This window comes from Artemia sp. Qi Xiang Cuo, chromosome 6 (genome assembly GCF_049724085.1).
Source record: "Artemia sp. Qi Xiang Cuo chromosome 6, ASM4972408v1, whole genome shotgun sequence".
Lineage (NCBI taxonomy): Eukaryota > Metazoa > Arthropoda > Branchiopoda > Anostraca > Artemiidae > Artemia > Artemia sp. Qi Xiang Cuo.
Window position 1 is genome coordinate 78,171,403 of NC_142799.1, and position 20,530 is coordinate 78,191,932.

Genomic DNA, 20,530 nt, shown 5'->3' on the forward strand with positions numbered 1-20,530 from the left:
AATGTCTAAAGGCGACGAAAAGCTGAAGGCCAAGTTACAGCTTCGACATGGTCACTATTGCAGTCATCAGTACCAAAATGACGCAGTTACACTGATAGGAAATGCCAATTTTTTGCCAATCAAATTGCAACAGTTCCAATTTTCTCGAACTTTCGAAAGTGGAAAGAGTTATGTGTCATTATCAAGAGATTTTCGGTGTCGATGACCACCATGCCATAGAATCCCAGCTTTCTCTTGCAAAGCTGCAGCTGTCAAAAGGTGATATTTCAAAAATGGATCTTCCTCGAGCAATCAAAATCTTATCCGACCTCCCAGTTGCCTATTCTGCAGTGCTAAAACTGATGAAGCTAGTTGCTACTTTCCCTGTGACCACTGCCAGTAATGAACGATTCTTCTCGGCATTAGGGCGTGTGAAAGACTATCTGCGATACACGATGGGAAACGACAGACTCAGTGATCTCATGATAATGGCCGTTGAGAAAGAGGAGGTAAAGAAACTGGATTTGGATAGATTAGTCGACGATTTTGCCAAGCAGCGACCTCGCCGCTACCCCCTGTTTTAGGTATGTTTGCTAAATGTTGTTCTTTTTTTGCATCTTAATAAAAAAAAATCGAAAAAAAATCCTTGCCCCCCCCCCTACATTTTCGTGAATTGGCGCCACTGGCTGGGGGGGGGGTGGCATCCTCAAAGACATAATTTCCTGAACTTTCTACTACTTTGAACAAAATGGCTGTCTGAAAATTTTGATTGAATGTGTTTGGGGGAATGATGGGCATGAGAGGGGTTAAAAATGGCACTAGCACTTTCAATTTCTAATCAAATGAGCCCTTTTTGAAATTTCTACATCCTTAAAGACCTAATTTCCAAAATTTTCAACTACATTGAATAAAATGGCTATCTAACAATTTTGTTTGGATGTGTTTGTGGAAAAGGTGGGCGTGAGAGGGGGGTTGATTGCCCTCAAATAACTTTTGATTATTAGAAAAGGCACTAGCCCTTTGAATTTCCAATCGAATGAGCCCTTTTTCAAGTTTCTACAATAAAGACTTCAATAAAAACCTTATATTCCCCCAAGCCATAACTTATAAATCTTGCCCTGAAGACTGTGGGTGGAGTGTCCTGCTCAAGTATAATTTTCAGAACTTTCTACTACGTTGAACAAAATAGCTAGCTCAAAATCTTGATTAGACGTGTTTGGGGAAATGGCGGGCATGGAAGGGGTGTTAGTTGCCTTCCAATGACTTTCGACAATCAAAAAGGGCGCTAACCCTTTGAATTTCCAATTGAATGAACCCTTTTTGAAGTTTCTACGACAATGCTTTCTATAAAAACCTTATATGCCCCCAGGGCATAAAATTACAACCCCTGCCCTAAGGAATGTGAGGGGGGGGTTGTCATCCTCAAAGACCAAATTTCCAGAACTTCCAACTACGTTGAACAAAATGGCTATCTTAAAATTTTGATTGGATGTGTTTGGGGTATGGGCGGGGGGGTTAGTTGCTCAATCACTTTCGACTATTAAAAAGGCCACTAGCCCTTTGAATTTCCAATCGAAAGAGTCTTTCTTGAAGTTTCTACGACAACACTTTCTATAAAACCTTATGCCCCCAGGGCATAACTTACAACCCTTGCCCTGAAGGCTCTAGGTGTGTGTCTTCTTCAGAAACTTCATTTATATCTGGAAATTAGATCTATTTAAAAAAATGGTCATCTACAATTTTTTATTGGATGTGTTTCGGTAACCAGAGGCTATCGAAGGGGTATTAGTCGCCCTATAATTACTGTCGACTATTAGAAAGGACACACACCATCCAAATTTCCTATTGGATGAGCCCTTTTCGAAGTTGCTACGACAACTTTTTAGATACGAAGTGCCCTGGTCTAAAGGAAAAAAAATGATAAATACTAGATTGTGCCAACATCGTTCTCATATGCCCCCAGGGCATAACTTAAAACCCTTTCCAGAAAAATGGCTACCTCAAAATTTTGGTTGGATGTGTTTGGGGAAATGGTTTGCGTGGAAGAGGTGTTAGCTGCCTTCCAATCACTTTCGACCATTGAAAAGGGGACTATCCATTCCAATTTCCAATCGAATGAGCCCTTTTCGAAGTTTCTACGACAACTCTTTCGATACGAAGTGCCCTGGTATGGAAGAAAAAGACAAAAAATAAATAATACATTATGCCAACATCGTTCTATACTTAGGCAGCGCGATTGCGCTGCCTATGATTGAAACTTTTCCTAAACGTTCCCTAAAAGTTTCAACTTAATGCCATTAGTGTCGTTAGTTACAGTAGTCGTAGAAGCAGCATTAAATGAATACACACAGTGTCTTCTGGCTAGCTCAAAATCCACAACCTATGAAGATATGAAGGTGAAATTTTCAGAGAATATTCCTGTTTTATGGATGACATCCTGCCATTTGTATGCAGGGTGTCAAAAGGGCATATCAGCAATACCTTAGGAACAGTTTCGTGTGTGAAACTAAAACTTACAACGCTTGTTGTGGGGGATGTTGAACTAACCAAAAGACAATATTTGCATAATAATACTAATGCTTCTAGTCCTACAACTACTGCTTTTATTACTATTACTACTATTAACTGTTCTCCTACTGCTACTACTATATTTACTTGTACTACTACTTCAACTAATAAACATAAGGGTTTGGAGGCAAAAATTTTGGGCAATATTGTAACTGTACCATTGAAATAATCGAAACACACTATGCCCATATAGGTTGTCAAGAGGACGTATCAGCATCACCGATGCTTCAGGGCCGGTTGATGGCATTTGTTTAAAATTTTCGTCGTGGGTTAAAGGGGATGTTGAAATCAGGTATTATGTGAATAATAGAACTAATGACACTACTCTACTACAACTATTGTTATGAATAATTAATGAACCTTTAGACAAGGATGAGATAGCTGATGTCTCAAGACTTGGTCGGTATATTTGTTTCGGGATATGATGGGCGTGGGGGGTCCTCTCAAATCACTTTGACTCATAAAAAGGGCACTATAACTTCCAATTTGAAATCAAATGAGACCCGTCTGAATTTATACGACCACCCATTCCATAAAAACATAATGTGCCCCCGAGGCATAACTTAAATCCCTTTCTCTAGGGCTCTGGGGGGTTGGACCAACCCTGGAAGCATATTTATATATTCTTTGGACTATTTTAAACAAAATTACCATTGCACAATTTCAATAACATGCATTTGGTGAAAAGAAGGGTAGTTGGGTGGGGGGGGGGGTGCTACTTGACCTCGATCATTATTGACTCTTAAAAGGAAACCAGAACTTCCAATTTCAATCCAATTAGCCAACTCTAAAGCTTATACAACCATACCTTCCATATAAACCTTAAATACCTGTTTGGAATAAAAAGACTGTTTGAATAAATGACTGTTTTGAATAAAAAGACTGTCTCAAAATATCTAGTGGATAAATCTAAGGAATACACGACGTGTTTGTGTGTGTTTGAGGGGGGGGGGTAGCTGCGCTTTGATCTCTTTGACTCTTAAAAAGGTGAACAGAACTTTTGATTATCAATCCAATGAGTCCCCTCCAAAGCAAATATGACCACCCTTTTTATAAGAACCTTATATGCCCCAAAGGTATAACTTACAATACTTTCCCTGAGAGCTGTAGGGGGGAGGTATTTTTCACACACATAATTTCCTAAACTTTTAGCTACGACGAATAAAATTGTTATCTACAAATTTTGATTGGAGGAGCTAAGATAAATGCTGAGCGTGGAGGGGGGGCTGTTTGATCTTAACTCATTTCGACTCTTAAATAGGGAACAATAACTTCCAATTTCAAATCAAATAATCCCCATCTGATGTTTATTCGACCGCCCATTCAATAAAAACCTTATATGCCCTTATAAAATAAGTTACAACCCTATTCCTAGGGCGTTGGGTAGATGTGTCATTCCTAGAGACATTATTATATGTTCTTTGGACTATTTTGAAGAAAAATCGCTATCTAATAATTTTAATCAGATGTGTTTGGTGAAAAAGAGAGGTTGTAAGAGAGGGGCGGATCTAAATGCCGCCGATCACTATTGACGCTTAAAAAAGAACTAGAACTTTCAATTTTCAACATAATGGGCATAACTTACAACCCTTTCCCCTAATCTCTGGGGTTTGTTTCAACCCCAAAATCTTTGTTATATGATATTGAGAGTATTTTGAATAGTATGGCTATCACAAAATTTCTATTAGATGCATTTCGAGACAATACGACGCGTGTGTGTGTGGTGGGGATAGCTGCCCTCCGATCACATTAACTCTTAATAAGAGCACTAGAGCGTCTGATTACCAATCCATGAGCCCCATCCGAAGTTTATATGACCAAGCCTTCTATAAAAACCTTATATGCCCCCAGGGCATAGCTTACAACACTTGCCATGAAGGCTGGGGGATTTGTTATCATCAAAGATATAATTTCCAGACGTTCCAAATACGTTGAACAAAATGGCTATCTCAAAATTTTTGATTGGAAGTGTTTGGGGAAATGATGGGTGGAGTAGGGGGGGTCATTTGCTACCCTCTGGTCACTTTCAAGTAATAAAAAAGGCATTAGTCCTCTCAATTTTGAATCAAATGAGCCCTTTTTGAAGCTTCTACAACAAAACTTTCTATGAATACCTTATATGCCCTAAGGACATAACTTACTACCCTTGTCCTGAGGGCTATGGGGGGGGGGCTTGTCAACCTCAAGGACATAATTTCCAGACCTTTCAACTACGTCAAAAAAAAATGGCCACATCAAAATTTTGATCGGAAATGTTTGACAAAATCATGGGCAGGGGAATAGCCCTCTCAATATCCAATCCAATGAGCCCTTTTTGAAGCTTTTACGGCAACGCTTTCTATAAAAACCTTATATAAAACCTTATATAAAACCTTATATAAAAACCCCAAGGCATAACTTACGACCTTAGCCCTGAGGCCTTTGGGAGGGTTGTCACACTCAAAAACGTAATTTCCGGACCCTTCAACTACGTTCAAAAAATTGGCTATATCAAAGTGTTGATCAGAAGTGTTTGGAGAAACGATGGGCGTGGGGGGGGTATTTGCCCTCTGATCGCTTTTGATTGTTAATAAGGGCACTAGCCCTCTCAATTCCCTATTGAATGAGCCCATTTTGAAGTTTCTACTACAACACTTTCAATAAAAACCTTATATGCCCCAAGGGCATAACTTACAAACCTTGTTCTGAGGGATGTGGGGGAGGTTGTCATCCTCAAAGACCTAATTTCCAGAACTTTCAACTACGTTGAACAAAATGCCTATCTCAAAATTTTGATTGGATGTGTTTGGGGAAAAGGTGGTCGTGAGACGGGTGTTAGTTGCCCTCCAGTCACTTTCAACTATTAGAAATGGCACTAGAGCTTTCAATTTCCAATTGAAAGAGGTCTTTTTGAAGTTTCTACGACAACACTTTCTACAAAAAACCTTACATACCACCAGGGCATAACTTACAACCCTTGCTCTGAAGACTCTGAAGCCTCTGGGGGGGGGGGTGTCATCCTCAAAGACATAATTTCCAGATCTTTTAACTACGTTGAACAAAATGGATATCTCAAAATTTTGATTGGATGTGCTCGGATAAATGGTGGATGTGGAAAGGGTGTTAGTTGCTCTCCAATCACTTTCGACTATGAAAAAGGGCACGAGCCCTTCCAATTTCCAATCAAATGAGCCCTTTTTGTAGTTTCTACGACAACTCCTTCGATACGAAGCGCCATGGTCTAAAAGCAAGAAACCAAAACAATAAATAAATAAATAATACATTGTGCCAACATCATTCTTTACTTGGGTAGCGCTATTGCGCTGCCTATGATACTACCAAGGTAAGTGAAGCTGTCCATCTGATCAGTCTTTTCGTTACCCAACGTCACCTTTTCATCTTCACTTATTCCTAGCCTTTGCAACTTAGTGTTCTATAACATTTGTTTTCAAACCTATTCTAGCACCCTGGACTTGCAAAACCTCAAAACCTCTTGCAAATACAGTGTTGTGTAATTGCGCGTTAATTGGTATGAAGAAGTACCGGTGTATTTATGTGTAGGTGGTGGGGGGTATATGTGAAGGTTCAAAACGTGCACTATTCTTCCCAAATTTTGTAACTCTCAATGAGCCCTCGGATATATACAGAAGAGTTTTTTGAAGAGGCTGAAGGGGGTCAAAATTTAGCTCTATTCTTCATTCATCCCTGGGAATCTTATTGATTAAGCTGACTGCTGTGGGCTGCACCCAGGCCACGGCACATTTAAACCTTTATTATTTTCAAAACCTCATTAAACGCTTACGGGCTTGGTTGATCTGAGCCCCCAGATCCCCATCCCCTGAATCTACCATGTGACAACGAGCAAGAACATAAAACAGAATTTTCGTTAAAAGTGAGGAGTGTGGAGACTTTAACTATGGTGGTTAGAATAAGAGGTGCATTCTTTGGGGAAAACAAGCTGTGATTATCTATTTCTGCTTGCATGCACTGGTTTACACGTTTTCGTCAAGTTGATAAAGAAGAAGAAAATTTGAAAAACAATATAAAAGGTGGATAGATAGATGGACTTATTAAAAATTTGAACAAATATTAAATTTAAACAACTAAACTAATTAAATTATTATACAACCCCACCCTAAGACCCATAGGCTGGGAATGTTAGGAAAATAATGTAGCAATAATTAAGGTGTTTCAGCTGTTTAAAAAAAGCAATGATTAATTAATTATGTAGTAGAACAATTAACTCTTTTTCTGCTGTCAATGATTGGCCTAGCAAGAGGTCTTATATCTTTTTTGGGTCTCAGCATGTTTAGAAATTTGTTTTTTTGCTGTTTTTTTTTGTTTAAATATGTTGCATCTCCTTTTCTAAACTATAAAAGTAATTAAAAAGACAGCTAAATCATTTTTATCTTATTCTGGAGGCTATGAAGGTTATTCTTATGTGAACATCCCTTTGTGAGTAACAATAAAACCACTGAAACCTATTTTTCAGTTCTTTTTGCTCCCTTTTATAGTTTTTAATTAATATATATCATTTATTTTTATATCCTTCATTAATTATTTTTATATCATTATTTCTATATTTGTTATTAGCATGCGATCCCTATTTTATGATCTTACCAAATATCACGGTCACTTTTCAGAAAAAAACCTTTGATGGTCCCAAATATTGCCCTAGGATATATACAAAACTAAGATATACACAAAACAAAAACTCATTTTTATTCAAAATTTGTTGCATCTCCTTTTCTAAACTAAGAAAGTAGTTTAAGACGACGCCTGAATTGTTTTTAGATTATTCTAAAGGCTATGTAACAGAAAGGATATCATCAACAAAACGAAAGCAGAGGGAGTGTTTTAAGTGGAAACATTTGTTTCGTTGATGCTATCCTTTCTGTTTGGGAACACGGACAGGACTCTCTTGAGGATTTTTTGGTACATTTAAACTCTTTAGATTCGAATTTCCAATTCACAATGGATCTAGAAGATTCAGGAAAGCTGCCCTTCTTGGATGTTTTGATTATAAAAAATACTCCAAGCCTTGAATTTTCTATATACAAGAAGCCGACCCATAAAGATCGGTATCTGCACTTCTCGTCAAATCACCCTCCTTCTATTAAAAGAGGCGTAATAATCTCTTTAGTCGACTGAGTTTTAAAAATTTGTTCACTTAATCACGTAAATTCTGAATTAAATTATATCAAAGATATTCTTTTCTGCACTGGTTACCAAATAAACCTTATTGAAAATATCACAGATAGACGATTAAAAAAAATGAAAAAAGAAAACAGGGAGCCCGTCCCCCTTGATTCAGTTGTTCCGGCAATTGAGAAAAAAACTTTCCCCACTCTACCATACATTTCAAAACTTAGTGATAAACTTGGAAAAATTTTAGTTTTATATATATTATAAGTAGAGTTATATATATTTATAAGTTAGAGTTATAAGTTAGATAAGTTAGATAAGTTTGTAAGTTAGAGTTATATATATTTATAAGTAGTAGGTTAAATATGTCAGTGAGTTTTATATTTCTGTATATAACTTATATAGTCAGTGAGTTATATATATATTTATAAGTAGTAGGTCAAATATGTCAGTGAGTTATATATTTCTGTATATAACTTATATAGTCAGTGAGTTATATATATTTATAAGTATTAGGTTAAATATGTCAGTGAGTTATATATTTCTGTATATAACTAATATTGTCAGTGAGCTATATATATTTATAAGTAGTAGGTTAAATATGTCAGTGAGTTATATATTTTTGTATATAACTTATGTAGTCAGTGAGTTATATATATATTTATAAGTAGTAGGTCAAATATGTCAGTGAGTTATATATTTCTGTATATAACTTATATAGTCAGTGAGTTATATATATTTATAAGTAGTAGGTTAAATATTTCAGTGAGTTCATTATTTCTGTATATAACTTATATAGTCAGTGAGTTATATATATTTATAAGTAGTAGGTTAAATATGTCAGTGAGTTATATATTTCTGTATATAACTTATATAGTCAGTGAGTTATATATATTTATAAGTAGTAGGTTAAATATGTCAGTGAGTTATATATTTCTGTATATAACTTATATAGTCAGTGACTTCTGTATATTTGTAAGTAGTAGGTTAAATATGTCAGTGAGTTATATATATCTGTATATAACTTATATTGTCAGTGAGTTATATATATATATTTATAAGTAGTAGGTTAAATATGTCAGTGAGTTATATATTTCTGTATATAACTTATATAGTCAGTGAGTTACATATATTTATAAGTAGTAGGTTAAATATATCAGTGAGTTATATATTTTTTTATATAACATATATAGTCAGTGAGTTATATATATATTTATAAGTAGTAGGTCAAATATGTCAGTGAGCTATATATTTCTGTATATAACTTATATAGTCAGTGAGTTATATATATTTATAAGTAGTAGGTTAAATATGTCAGTGAGTTATATATTTCTGTATATAACTTATATAGTCAGTGAGTTATATATATTTATAAGTAGTAGGTTAAATATGTCAGTGAGTTATATATATTTATAAGTAGTAGGTCAAATATGTCAGTGAGTTATATATTTCTGTTCATAACTTATATAGTCAGTGAGTTATATATTTATTTATAAGTAGTAGGTTAAATATGTCAATGAGTTTTATATTTCTGTATATAACTTATATAGTCAGTGAGTTATATATATTTATAAATAGTAGGTTAAATATGTCAGTAAGTTATATATTTCTGTATATAACTTATATAGTCAGTGAGCTATATATATTTATATGTAGTAGGTTAAGTATGTCAGTGAGTTCTATATTTCTGTATATAACTTATATAGTCAGTGAGTTATATATATTTATAACTAGTAGGTCAAATATGTCAGTGAGTTATATATTTCTGTATATAACTTATATAGTCAGTGAGTTATATATATTTATAAGTAGTAGGTTAAATATGTATGTAAGTTATATATTTCTGTATATAACTTATATAGTCAGTGAGTTATATATATTTATAAGTAGTAGGTTAAATCTGTCAGTGAGTTATATAGTTCTGTATATAACTTATATAGTCAGTGAGCTATATATATTTATGAGTAGTAGGTTAAATATGTCAGTGAGTTATATATTTCTGTATATAACTTATATAGTCATTGAGTTATATATATTTATAAGTAGTAGGTTAAATATGTATGTAAGTTATATATTTCTGTATATAACTTATACAGTCAGTGAGTTATATATATTTATAAGTAGTAGGTTAAATCTGTCAGTGAGTTATATAGTTCTGTATATAAAATATATAGCCAGTGAGTTATATATATTTATAAGTAGTAGGTCAAATATGTCAGTGAGTTATATATTTCAGTATATAACTTATACAGTCAGTGAGTTATATATATTTATAAGTAGTAGGTTAAATATGTCACTAAGTTATATATTTCTGTATATAACTTATATAGTCAGTGAGCTATATATATTTATGAGTAGTAGGTTAAATATGTCAGTGAGTTATATATTTCTGTATATAACTTATATAGTCAGTGAGTTATATATATTTATAAGTAGTAGGTCAAATATGTCAGTAAGTTATATATTTCTGTATATAACTTATATATTCAGTGAGTTATATATATTTATAAGTAGTAGGTTAAATATGTCAGTGAGTTCTATAGTTCTGTATATAATTTACATATTCAGTGAGTTATATATATTAGAAAGTACTAGGTTAAATATGTCAGTGAGTTCTATATTTCTGTATATAACTTATATAGTCAGTGAGTTATATTTATTTATAAGTAGTAGGTTAAATATTTCAGTGAGTTCTATATTTCTGTATATAACTTATATATTCACTGAGTTATATATATTTATAAGTAGTTTGCGAGTTTGGGTACCTCCATAGGAGGCAAGGAGCAAGGGGAGACCTTGTCCCTGGGGGTCCATAATAGAATCTGGGACACCCTCGCCCGGGGTCATAAATACAGGCGGAGGAGGAAGAAGGCCCCTCAAATGTACACTCAAAAGGACCCACTGGTTTGTCCACAAGACCCATGCGTTGCAAACCTTCTCCCAGTAATGGGTTAAATTGCATGGTGATGCAGAACACCATCGCGGGAGGATCCTCTATAGGAGGACAACTGTGGCAGGGCGTAAGATCCAGATCTATGGACAACGACCTCTGCAAAGTGTTGCCTCGACTTTTTGGGGTACCTGCAATACTGGGGACCTTGCGGTCAACTCTATTCCCACTTGAGGAGTGGCGCCCCTCGAGGAAATTATAGCATAGTAAACGACACAGCATTCGCACGGGATTCTGACTAATGGACAATTCTTCTGGGTTTGGTATGTTTTGATGGGTGTCTTTGGGCTGAAAAACCTCTTCTTAGGTAATTCATCTATTATGGGCTGTCTTTCCCGATAGTAGAATAATATTTGTAGGCATGAATATATAATGAGTCGGAGGTAATAGGCTTGAGAATGCCTGTGCAGAATTTCGACTCTTGTTGATAGAAGAGCATCGCCAAGTGCTGAAAACCATGTTGTGACCAAGATGGGCCCAGGATTGCAAAAAGCCTCTATTCATGGAGGTCCCAGAGACTTCTTGCTGTCCGGTTCTAAGCCAGCTTAAGCACTTCGGTGCAGACTTCAAAAGATATATGATCTCTATCTTGCTCTAGTATCCAGGGTTATTTATTTTCCTGGGGTCAAAATAATTTCAATGAGTTAAAGAATATGAAAATTGGAACTTGGAATATTAAGAGATTGAAAAATGACTATCGTATCGACATTTTGTCTGACGAATTCAGACGATTCTAACTAGATTTATTAGGAGTTTCAGAAACTCCTATCCCAGAGGTAAGAAGCATGAAATAAGGTGATATAGAATTTGTTTACTCAGGCAGGAAGGATTGAGTACATAGACAGGGAGTAGGGCTCATGATGAATAAGGAAGCTGCTAAGTCTTGTTTAGGCTGGGAAGGTCTTAATAATAGAATACTAATTGCTCATTTTATGACTAGAAAGTTCAGTTCATCAGTTCAGGGTATCAGTTATAGTAGTATACGCCCCTGTAGAACCGACTGACGGACATACTAGTGACTCAGATGAATTTTACTTACAGTTACAGGAGCAAATAGACAGGGTCCCATTTAGAAATATTATTTTATTAATGGGAGATTTTAACACCCAGGTTGGTAGAAATAGGGATAGATGGTATCCCAGACCAGGTAAATTTGGTGTAGGAAAAGAAAACAGTAATGGATACAGACTTTTGCAATTTTGTAGGTGTAACAATCTAGTTATAACCAATACGCCGTTTGGTCATAAAATGGCTCATAAGTTAACATGGTATTCACGTCATGGTAAGACAGCAAACCTTATTGATTATGTTATAGTAAACCAAAGACTGGCAGGATCAATACAAGATACTAGGGTATATAGGAGTGCTGTTATTCATGTTAAAAGTAAAGATCACCATCTAGTAGTGTCAAGGGTTAATTTAAACTGAAATATCGGAAGGGTAACTACCTCCCGGGAAGTTATGATGTTGGTAGACTCCAGGATGCGAATTTGAGAGACACTTTCCAGGAAAAGCTGAATGCTAAAATTGAGAGTTTAAAATTTGATACTGTGGAAGATGGTTGGAATAATATTGGAAAAATAATTTGTGAAGTTGCTAAAGGTGTATTAGGGAAGAAAACTAGAACTGCAGCTAAGAATATTAGTGAAAAAGCTTTATGTTTAATAGAAAAGAGAAAGAACTTGTACAAGAATTATCTGAGTGATATATCGTATGAAAACAAAAGAAATGTAAAGAAAGTGGAGAAAGCATTAAAATATGAACTAAGGAGGTGTGAAGTGGAGGCCATGGATAAAATTGCCAAGGATCTGGAATATGCAGCTAGACGGCATAATAGTAAAATATTGTACTGGCACGTTAACAAATTGAGAGGGAGTAGTCAATCCGGACTTGTCTCAGTTAAAGATAGGAATGGGGTCGCAATTAGCGATAAGGAAAAAACTAAAGAGAGATGGGCCGAACATTTTGAGAACTTGCTTAACCGAGATAGAGTTGCAGGAAAAAATACAGAGGAAAATGAAAAAGTTTGTGATACTTTGGATGTGAAGGAAGATGATAGGAAGGTGCTGATAGGGTGGTAAATGAGTTTCTTAAATATGGTGGCTCTGGGGTCAGAAATAAGTTATTGAAGATTATGAATATGATTTTTGAAAAAGGGGAAGTACCTAATGATTTTAGGAAAACCTAAATTAAGCCACTTTATAAGAAAGGTGATAAAAGTGAGTGTGGTAATTATCGAGGCATTAGTCTGGTCTCTGTAGGTAGTAAATTACTTAGTAATATGGGCGTGGGGGGGCGAGTTGCCCTCAATTCCAATCGAATGAGCCCATTTTAAAGTTTCTACGACGACCACTTCCTTATGAAGTGCCCAGCTCTGAAGGAAAAAAAAAAAAGTACATTGTGCCAATATCCTTCTTATATGCTATCAGGGCATATAAGAACCCGCACCATTTCGTTTTATTCGATAGCACCTCCATTATTGCCCCTGTTAAAGGTCTTATCCAAGTTTTCAGGGAGGCAGTTGAGATAAAAAAGTCCATTCACCGAAAGGTTGCTCTCAATAGACACAGGAGAAACCTATTTAAGCCCCATTTATAATGAACTACTTTTATAACTTTAATAAATCAAATAATATTAATATTTGTATTACTAAATATCAGTATATGTATATTAAACTGACAATGCACATTTAATTGCATTTTTTTCAGTAAAGTGCAAATTATATTCTGGCCTTGGGAAGGCATAGGGGTTTTGAACCCAACCTGTGTTAATTTCATCTCGTTTTGAGTTTGACTCGGTCATTTATTGTAATTTCTGTTCGTTTTGGGTTTAATTTATTTATCATTGCTGATTTGCGGTAGTTTCACACTTCGTAGATTATTTGATTTTATTTTTTTTCATTTTTTTTTAATGAAGTTCTTTACTTTTCTTTGAAAAACTTATTTTGTGGAAAAGCTTTTTTTAATTAATTTAGGAAAAAGAGGAGTCTAAACATGTAATCAATCTCTCAACACTCAAAACATTAAAAACTGTAAATACAGGAGAAAGTGAAGTCAAAACGAGTCAAAAAACTCTCAACAATCAAAACGTTAAAAATTGTAAATATAGGAGAAAAGAATTAAACAGTCAAAACCTATCAACAGTAAAACAATCAAAAATTGCAAATATAGGAGAAAGAGGAGTAAACAGTAAAAACTTCTCAACAGTAAAACAGTCAAAAATTGTAAATATAGGAGAAAGAGCAGTAAACAGTCAAGAACCTATTAACAGTCGAACAGTCAAAAACTGTAAATATAGGAAAAAGAGGAGTCTAAACGAGTAAATAAAACTTTAAACATTTAAAACATTAAAAAGTGTAAACATAGGAGAAAGAAAAGTAAACAGTCAAAAACCTATTAACACTCAAAACATTAAAAACTGTAAATACAGGGGAAAGTGAAGTCAAAACGAGTCAAAAAACTCTCAGCAATCAAAACGTTAAAAATTGTAAATATAGGAGAAAAGAATTAAACAGTCAAAACCTATCAACAGTAAAACAATCAAAAATTGCAAATATAGGAGAAAGAGGAATAAACAGTCAAAACCTCTCAACAGTAAAACATCAAAAATTGTAAATATAGGAGAAAGAGGAGTAAACAGTCAAATCCTATTAACAGTCGAACAGTCAAAAACTGTAAATATAGGAAAAAGAGGAGTCTAAACGAGTAAATAAAACTTTAAACATTTAAAACATTAAAAAGTGTAAACATAGGAGAAAGAAAAGTAAACAGTCAAAAACCTATTAACACTCAAAACACTAAAAATTGTAAATATAGGAAAAAGAAAAGTCTAAACGAGTCAAAAAACACTCAACAATCAATACGTTGAAAATTGTAAATATAGGAGAAAAAGAATTAAACAGTCAAAACATATCAACAGCAAAGCAATCAAAAATTGTAAATATAGAGGAAAGAGGAATGAACAGTCAAAACCTCTCATACAGTAAAACATCAAAAAATTGTAAATATAGGAGAAAGAGGAGTAAACAGTCAAAAACCTATTAACAGTCAAAGAGTCAAAAATTGTAAATATAGGAAAAAGAGAAGTCTAAACGAGTCAAAAAACTCTCAAAACTTTAAAAATTGTAAATATAGGAGAAAAAGAATTAAACAGTCAAAACCCATCAACAGTAAAGCAGTCAAAAATTGTAAATATAGGAGAAAGAGGAGTAAACAGTCAAAACCTCTTAACAGTAAAACAGTCCAAAATTGTAAATACAGAAGAAAGAGGAGCTAACAGTCAAAACCTCTAAAGAATAAAACAGTCAAAAATTGTAAATGTAGGAGAAACAGGAGTAAACAGTCAAAAACATATTAACAGTCAAACAGTCAAAAATTGAAATGCCTAAGTAAAGAACGATGTTGGCACAATGTATTATTATTATTCTTTTTTTTTCATACCAGGGCACTTCGTATCGAAGGAGTTGTCGTAGAAACTTTGAAAAGGGCTCATTCGATTGGAAATTGGAGTGGCTAGTGCTATTTTTAATAGTCAAAAGTGATTGGAAGGCAACAAGCCCCCCCCCCCCACGCCAATCATTCCCCCAAACACATCCAATCAAAATTTGGAGATAGCCATTTTGTTCAGTGTAGTTGATTTCCCTGTTAGAAAATTTGTTTTTTAAGGAGGACATTCCCCCACAACCCTAAGGGCAAGGGTTTTAAGTTATGACCTGAGGGCATATAAGAACGATGTTGGCACAATGTATTATTTATTATTTTTTTTCCCCCTTTAGAGCAGGGCACTTCGTATCGAAAAAGTTGTCGTAGAAACTTCAAAAAGGGCTCATTCAATTTGAAATTGGAGTGGCTTGTGACCTTTTAATATTCGAAAGTGATTGGAAGGCGACTAACCCCCCGTCCACGCCAACCATTTTCCGAAACACATCCAATCAAAATTTTGAGATAGCCATTTTGTTCAGTGTAGTTGATTTCCTGATAGAAATTATGTTTTTGAGGAGGACACTCCCCTAAAGCCCTCATGGCAAGTGTTATAAGTTATTCCATGGGGGCATATAATGTTTTTATAGAAAGCGTTGTCGTATAAACTTCAAAAAAGCTCATTCTATTGGAAATTCAAAGGGCCAGTACCCTTTTAATAGTCGAAAGTGATTAGAAGGCAACTAACACCCCTCTCACGCCCACCTTTTCCCCAAACACATCCAATCAAGGTTTTGAGATAGCCATGTTATTCAACGTAGTCTTAAGTTCTAGAAATTAGGTCTTTGAGGATGACAACCCCCACAGCCCTCAGGGCAAGGGCTGTAGGTTACGCCCTGGGGGCATATATGGTTATTATAGAACTCGTTGTCATAGAAACCTCAAAAAGGGCTCATTCGATTAAAAATTGAAAGGGCTAGTGCCCGTTTTAGTAGTCGAAAGTGATTGGAAGGCAAATAACACCCCTTCCACACCCACCATTAGCCCAAACACATCCAATAAAAATTTTGAGATATTCATTTTGTCCCCCGCAGTTCAAAGCTCAGGAAAGTATATCTTTGAGCAGGACACTCCCCCCCCCCCACAGTCTTCAGGGCAAGGGTTATAAGTTATGCCCTGGGGGCATATAAGGTTTTTATAGAAATCTTTGTCGTAGAAACTTGAAAAAGGGCTCATTAGATTTTAAATTCAAAGGGCTAGTGCCCTTTTTAATAGTCGAAAGGGATTTGTGGGCAACTAACCCCCCTCTTTTGACTTACTTAACTTAAGGCTCCTGCCGAGGGTTCGGTGCAGAGAACGATGAGACTAGGTGCCTCCAGGTTGACCTATCACTTGCCAGGATCGCAGCTTCTTCCACCGGGATGTGGGCTTGGGTGAGAAATTCATCGGCTTTGTCTTTCCACCTAGTGGGTGGGCGTCCTCTGGGTCGTTTCCATCCGTGTAGGGTGGGGTCGAAGTCGAATGTGACCCGTGCTGGGGCGTCGCGTGGCATGCGAAGGAGGTAGCCGTACTACTGAACAGTACGCTGGCGAGCTGCATCGAGAAAGGAGTTTGCGCCGTACGTGATAGGAGAGTCTGGTTGCTAACGAAGTCAGTTTAGTGAAGTCTTTCGATTCTTCGGAGATGTTTCGTCTGAGCGACATCGACGGCGCTGAGGATAGATTTGGCAACTGGCCACGTCTCCGCTCCATACAGCAGGACGGTGCTGACTGACGCATTGTAGATGTGCATTTTGGTAAAGCGGCTTATGTTTGGCTTTCGCCAGATGCTGCTAAGCCTCCCAACAAGTGCTGAAGCTTTGGAAATTCGAGATGTAAGCTCTTTTGTGATCAAGCCATCATTCGACAGAATATATCTCAGGTAAGTGAAGTCTTCAACCATATCTACTCGGTTGCTTCTGATGTTGACTTCCTTTACAGTTGAACAGGAGATGGGGGGCTCAAGGAGCATAAATTTGGTTTTCTGCCAGTTGATCTTCAGTCCAACTTTCAAGGCTTCTTCTGAGAGCACCTGGAGAGCTTTGGTGATCTTTTCGACGGTGCTCGCAACAAGCGCTATGTCTTGGCGAAGTCAGCATCAGAGAGTACCCGGTCTCAGAACTGAAGACCGAATTGAATGCGATTCATCGTGCTGGCCATAACATGGTCTATGACGCAGTTGAAAAGCTCGGGAGTGGCGGCGCAACCTTGCCGGACACCAGTCTTCACCGGGAATGTGGGGCTGCGTCTTCCATTGACTTGCACGCAGCTTTCCGTATCCTCATACAGCTTTTTAAAGAGTGAGCAATATTTCTTGGGTAGACCCGTAGTTCTTAGTATCAGCCAAAATGAAAGGCGATCAACAGAATCGAAGGTAACCTTAAAGTCCACGAATCCGATGAACGCTTTTTGGTGGAACCCTCGCGTCTTCTCAATCAACTGCGCATAGTAAACATTTGCTCTGTCGTCAACCTGCCGGGCATGAATCCAGCTTGCTGGACTCTTCTCTTTCTCCGCAAAAAGGTGGAACACCTGTCCAGGAGTGACATGGTGAAGATTTTACCAGGAATGGAGAGAAGCATGATCTTACGATAGTTGGAGCAGATTTGACGGCTGCCCTTACGTTTCCAGAGCGGCAAAATGATGCCAGCACGCCAGTCATTCGGTATACTTTCCGTCTTCCATACAGCTGAGAAGATTATCTGGAGCCACAGAATCATCGCTGCACCCCCGTAATTGAGGAGTTCTGCAGAAATACCACAGACGCCGGGGGCTCGATTATTATTTAACCGTTTTACAGCATTTTGGATCTCAAAAGTGGTAAACGGTTGCGATACGAGGTAGGAAGTAGCCTCGGGTGTGGTCATTGCTGCTTGAATCAGATCAGGGTCGGGATGAGCATCTGCCTCGGCATTCAGAAGCGTTGAGAAGTGACTGCTCCAGGCAGAGAGTTGGCCTGCATCGTCATCCGGCATGCTTCCGTCAGCAGAAAAAACACGGCTCACGGTGGAAGTCTTCCCTTCCGTCAGCTGGCGGAGGTGTTTGTAGAGGGAGCAGGTGTCTTCTTTTCTCGAGGCATCTTCAAGATCGCTGGCTTTCTTGTCGACAAAGGTCTTCCTATCACTGTGCAGTAGGCTATTGAGCAGGCCATAAAGTCGTCTGTACTCTGGCATATTCTTTGCTAGACGGGCCTTCCGGTGCAGCTCGATGACAGACAGAGTCTCCTGGGATATCCAGGGTTTATTCTTGTGTCTGCTGCGGCCAATGGTACTGCCAGCAGAATCGAGTAAATTATATTTGAAAGAATTCCAGGCTACTTCAGGGTCGTCCAGAACTTGGAGGCAGCTAAACCGGTTAGAGATATCGAGAGCATACTTCTGTTGCACCTGAGATGTAGCCAGACTACTCAGATCAAGCTTGGGAGGCCGTCTTTCTTGTCCTTGTGCTCTCAGGCGTAGCCTGAGTGTGGCGACTGCCATCCTATGATCTGTGTTTTCAAGCTCGGCCGACCTATAAGTCCAGCAATTAGTTATCGGCGAGCGCCAGCGATCCGAGATCATAACATAATCGATCATCTTCTTTGTCTGGCCGTCGTTACTATACCAAGTGTATTTGTGTATATCTCTTCTTTGAAAGAGCGTGTTTGAAATAACCAGATTATGCATATTGCAGAGCTGGAGGAGTCTTTGCCCGTTGTCATTCAGTGAACCTGGAGTCACAGGGCCGAGAACACTTCTCCACACGCCCTCCCTGTCATTTACCATCGCGTTAAGGTCTCCCAGAAGAGTGACGATGTCGTGGGGGGTGGGACACTAGACAGGGTCACTGAGAGCTCTGCGTAAAAGTGATTCTTTACTTCCGCAGGACTCAGATTGGTGGGAGCATAGCATACAATAATTGTTCACTTTCCATGCTTGTGCTGGAGCTGAGCCATCAGTATTCTATCTGAAATTTGTTTATAGGAGAGAAGGCATCTCTTGGCTCTAGCGTTCAGTGCGAGGCCTATACAATTTTTCTTGCTTTTTGGGTCACCAGACCAGATCAGGTAATATCCTTCACCAATATCTTCGGACTCTCTTCCGACAAGGCGGGTTTCCGTAAGGCCAGCCACATTGAAGCGTTTTAGCTCATAGGCAAGCATTGATTTAGCTTCAGGAAAGTTGAGTGTGAGTACGTTCCAGGTGGTGAGTCGTATTCCACCCTCGTCAATAAGGTTCATTCGATGGTCTGAAATCGGTCCAGGGACATGCTGGGGTCGTGGAAGGTAAAGGGAGGGTAGGTCATCCGAGGCAGTATCATCGTTTTTCGTTGCGGTAAAGTTTTCGGGTAGAGGGTTGCATGCCCAACCGACCCTAGGCCAGGGATCTAATTAGAGCTAGGACTTGCCTAGATACTGAGAGTCCCTGGGTTGGACTCCACCCACCTCATAAGGTTGAGGCTGCCCATTAACATGGAGCGTTTTGTTAGAGAAAACCCCATATCCAGAGGCACGTGGTCAGCAGACATAGTCTGCCTCATTCCGGACGAACTCCATCCGCCTCCAACGCCCACCTTTTCCCCAAACACATCCAATTAAAATTTTTGAATTGCCATTTTATTAAACGCAGTTGAAAGTTTTGGACATGAGGTCTTTAAGGATGACAACCCCTCCCCCCCCCACAGCCCTCAGGGCAAAGGTTGTATGTTATGCCGTGGGGGAATATAAAGTTTTTATTGAAAGCGTTGTCGTAAAAACTTCAAAAGGGCGCATTCAATTGCAAATTAAAAGTGCTAGTGCCTATTTTAATAGTTGAAAGTGATAGGATAGCGACTAACGCCCCTCTCATGCCCACCATTTTCCCAAACACATCCAATCAAAATTTTGAGAGACATCCAATAAAAATTTTCAGATAGCCATTTTGTTCAACGTAGTAGAAAGTTCTGTTAATTAGGTCTTTGAGGATGACAATCCCCACAACCCTCATGGCAAGGGTTATAAAATATGCCCTGGGGGCATATAAGGTTTTATTGAAAGTGTTGTCTTAGAAACATTTGATTGGAAATTGAAAGGCCTAGTGCTATTTTTAATAGTTGAAAGTGATTGGAGAGCGACTAACGCCCCTCTCACGCCCACGATTTCCCCAAACATGTTCAATCATAATTTTGAGATAGCAATTTTGTTTCACGTAGTTGAAAATTCAGGAAATTAGGTCTTAGAGGATGACAACCACCCTAACAGCCCTTAGGATAAGGGTTGTAATTTATGCCCTGGGGGCATATAAGGTGTTTATAGAAAGCGTTGTCGTTCCAAAAAGGGCTCATTCAATTGGAAATCGAAAGACCTAATGCCCTTTTTAATAGCCGAAAGTGATTGGAAGGCTTGACATTTTTATAGTAAAGATCGATATCGGTATAATGTATTATTTGTTGTTGTTGTTGTTGTTGTTGTTGTTGTTGTTAGGCACTTCGTATCG